The 3,557-nt window shown below is 61.2% G+C and overlaps 1 protein-coding gene across 1 annotated transcript in view; it reads right to left on the bottom strand.

The window, feature by feature from the left end:
* The window catches only part of LOC104915905 (arf-GAP with GTPase, ANK repeat and PH domain-containing protein 3-like), a 22,562-nt gene extending 20,444 nt beyond the window's left edge, over nucleotides 1-2,118 (bottom strand). Inside the window, exon 1 of the transcript XR_796488.2 lies at nucleotides 2,100-2,118. The gene's annotated coding sequence lies outside the window, so the exon portion shown is untranslated. The remainder of the gene's footprint in view (nucleotides 1-2,099) is intronic.
* Between the last annotated feature and the right edge of the window lie 1,439 nt (nucleotides 2,119-3,557).

Below are 3,557 nucleotides of genomic sequence, written 5' to 3'. Positions count from 1 at the left end.
GGGTTTGCAGAATCGCATAATCCCAGAGCTGCGGGCTGGGGGCACTCTGGAGCCGCCCCACTCCATCCCCCACAGCAGTTCCCTACAGCAGTTGCACAGCATCCAGGGGGCTTTGGCATCTCCGGAGGAGACTCCCCCACCTCTCTGCGCTCCGTTCCAGGGCTGTGCCACCCTCACAGCACAGAAACTCCTCCTCACGTTCAGACGGAACTCCCTGGGCTGCAGTCTGTGCCGCTGCTCCTCGTCCTGGCGTTGAGCACCGCCCGACAGAGCCCGGCCCCCTCCCCTGCCTTTCCCTTCAGATCTCCATCAGCACCGCTCAGATCCCCCAGCCTTCTCTCCTCCACGTGCACAGCCCAGGGCTCTCAGCCTGCCCCGTCAGGAGGTGCTCCAGGCCCCACCACCCCACAGCTGGGCTCTCTCCAGCAGTTCCCATCCATCTGCATCCAGGCCGCCCCGCACTGTGCACAGCTCTCCTGATGTGCCCCCCCAGGGCAGAGCAGAACACACTGCAGGCTCAGCCCTCAGCCACAGCTCCACACACACGTCAGCCCCTATCGCTGCACAGCCAGCATCCACCTCCCCACAGCCTCCCAGCAGGGACCTCGGAGCAGACGGGGGCTGAGTGAGCTCCTCCACAGCCATTGAGGTTGGATGTCAGGGGGAAGTTGTTTGGTGTGAGAGTGGGGAGGTGCTGGAACAGCTGCCCAGAGAGGCTGTGGATCCCCGTCCATCCCTGGAGGTGTTCAAGGCCAGGTTGGATGGGGCCCTGGGCAGCCTGGGCTGCTGTGAGATGTGGAGGTTGGTGGCCCTGCATTGGTGGGGGGTTGGAGCTTCATCACCCTTGGGGTCCCTTCCAACCCAGCCGTTCTGTGATTCTGTCATTTCCAACATGCACAACGCCCTGTGCTGTGCTGTACTCTGCTGTACCCATCCTGCAGTGTTCCCAGCCCCCAAAGCCCCCAGCACACCCCCAGCAGCGGATCAGGCAGTGGCGGCACAGAGAAGGGCCGTCCTGCAGTGCAGGAGGAAGGACAGCACAGCTGCAGCACGAGCTTATTGGAAGCAGATCTGCAATAAGAGCGTTGCTGGGAGCTGGCAGGTCCTCAAAGCTGGTGGAACAAGCAGAAAGCATCCCAGCGCAAAGGAACACGAGTGTGGTGAGAGCCCCATTTGGAGAGCTGGCCGGGCTCCTTGCTGCGCTCAGACACGAGACGCTGTGCACATGGAGAGTGCCAATTAGGTCACGTTAATGAGGATAAATAGGAAAGAGCGGCACCAGCCCATGGCTGAGCGCAGGAGAGCTACGACAAAGAAGAGATAACAAGGAGTAAAGGCAGGGTTCCTTCTCACACATGAGCAGCAGATGTAAGAACTGCTCTGCCCGGCGGCACCGCGCGGCCGGAGGGGCGGTCGGCACCACAAGCAGCACTGCACCAAAACTCCCAAATTTGGGGCTATAAAACAGCGACGTCAGATTGAGATGGACTTCGCCCTGCAACGCTCCATCGGCTGCAGGGCCGCAGAGCGGCTCAGAGCTCACAGCTCATGGGGAGAACTGCGCCCACCTCCCACAGCGCACCGAAGGACAAACCTGCAGGCTGAGATGGACGCTGATCAGAGAACCGCTCTGCAGGAGTTCAGCAGAGATAAAACCGCACACGTTGAAGCGAGCAGCAGGACCCCACTGGGATGAAACCCCCCGGGATGGCTGCGAGGCTGCACTGCCAGCACTCCCCGGAGCAGCACTGCCAGCAGCCCCCAGCCCTGCCGCCGCCTCCTCTCTCTTCGCACTCCTCCCGGCCTCCTGTGTTCATTTCGTCTCTGCTCGCCAATGACTCAGTTCTGCCATTCTGTTCCCGGAGTGTCTCTGCCCAAAGCCAAACCTCGGCTGCTCCCCTCCCGCACTCCAGCAGGGTGTCCAAACTGCAGCCAGAGCCACGCATGGAGCCGCCAGCCCGTGCTGCACAGCGGTGGTCCTCCTTCACTGCACACAAACCACAGCTGCCCGCCCTCCCACCCCATCCTGTGGCCGACTCCTCTCCCTCCCGCCCGTGGCAGAGATCCCACTTCCCAGCTGCTCGATTCCAAGCGCTCACCTCTCTGTGTTCTGCCATTTGTGACTGGTGCCGGAACAGAGCTCCTTGTAACAACCTGAAATCCGCTCTGTCACCCTCCGTGTGACCTAATCCAGGTGCTCCTGCTCCTGCAGGGGGATTGGAATAGCTGATCTTCCGAGGTCCCTTCCAATCCCTGGTATTCTGTGATTATTTGAGTGGTTAAAACAGGGTTAATGAAGGCCGGGACTCACTGCTGGGTATCGAACGACCCGAAGCAGGCAGAAAACAGCAGCAGGATGCGGGTGGGCAATGGCTGCACTGCTGTGCAGGACCCACCAGCCCGTGGTGTCTGCAGCACAGGCAGGGTGTGAGATGGATCACACAGACCCTGCAGGACTCCAGGAGCGGGGTTCCACCACGGCCCTGCAGCACATGGTGACGGAGAGGATTTCATCACATGCAGATTACCAGGGAGGAACCATTCCAGACGTCCCCTCGGGCTGCAGCTTCCTGTGACTCACAGCACCAGAGGCTGCAGAGCCGCCATGCAGCCCCCGGCACAGAGCTGCAATCAGAGCCTGCACCAGGCTGAGCAGCACCTCTGCGCAGCACCTCTGCTCTGCTCTGTTCTGCTCTGCTCTGCTCTGCCCGGGTGCTGCACCAACCTCCTTTCAGCAGGAAGGCGGGCTGTGAAATGATGGGGAATTTGATCCTTCCTGCCCTGGAAGTCTCCACGGCATCAGTGCTGCTCTCACAGCACCCACCTGGATCTGCACGCCCAGCAATGCCCAGAGCATCACAAGGGCAGGCAGGATGGAATGATGCTCTGGCCACGTTCATTCACCACTAGCAGAAATAGCCCAGCCGTGCTGTGTTCCCTCCTGCAGCTGCTGAGCGAGAGGCTCCGACTCGCCAAGTCCTGGAGGAGGGACTTTAGAACCAGACACCGAAGTAGGAAGGTGAGATCACGAACAGAAACAGCTCTGCTGCTTCCCAGCAAGGGATGCAACTGAAGCACGACGGTGCCAGCGGGGGCTGAGAGCTCTGAGCAGCAGGAGTTGCACGGCAGCTCCTACCTCTCCATTTCTAGCAGTTCTGCCTGCACACAGAATCATAGAACCATAGAGTGGCCTGGGTTGCAAAGGAGCACGGTGCTCATCAGTTCCAACCCCCTGCTATGCGCAGGTCGCCGACCAGCAGCCCAAGGCTGCCCAGAGCCACATCCAGCCTGGCCTTGGATGCCTGACATCGGCCCTCTGCACGGCACTCCTTCCCTGAGCTGACTGGCACTGCCCACAGCTGCTTCCCTCACCGCCAGCTGTGATCACAGATCGGCACAGCAGACACCGCCCACCCCTGGGTCAGTGGCAGACAGCGGTGCTCCTTGTGCCCTGCACTGCCAGCCCGGGTTGGGCACAGCCTTCCTCCCCACCTGGCAACTCCAGAGCTCGGCACTGCCCACGGCTCTCAGAGATCAGACCTGCAGCCAGGAGCTGC

Source organism: Meleagris gallopavo, unplaced genomic scaffold (genome assembly GCF_000146605.3).
Source record: "Meleagris gallopavo isolate NT-WF06-2002-E0010 breed Aviagen turkey brand Nicholas breeding stock unplaced genomic scaffold, Turkey_5.1 ChrUn_random_7180001858595, whole genome shotgun sequence".
Taxonomy (NCBI): Eukaryota; Metazoa; Chordata; class Aves; order Galliformes; family Phasianidae; genus Meleagris; species Meleagris gallopavo.
Note: the sequence above shows the minus strand (reverse complement) of the source record. Positions and strands in the feature narration are given on the sequence as shown.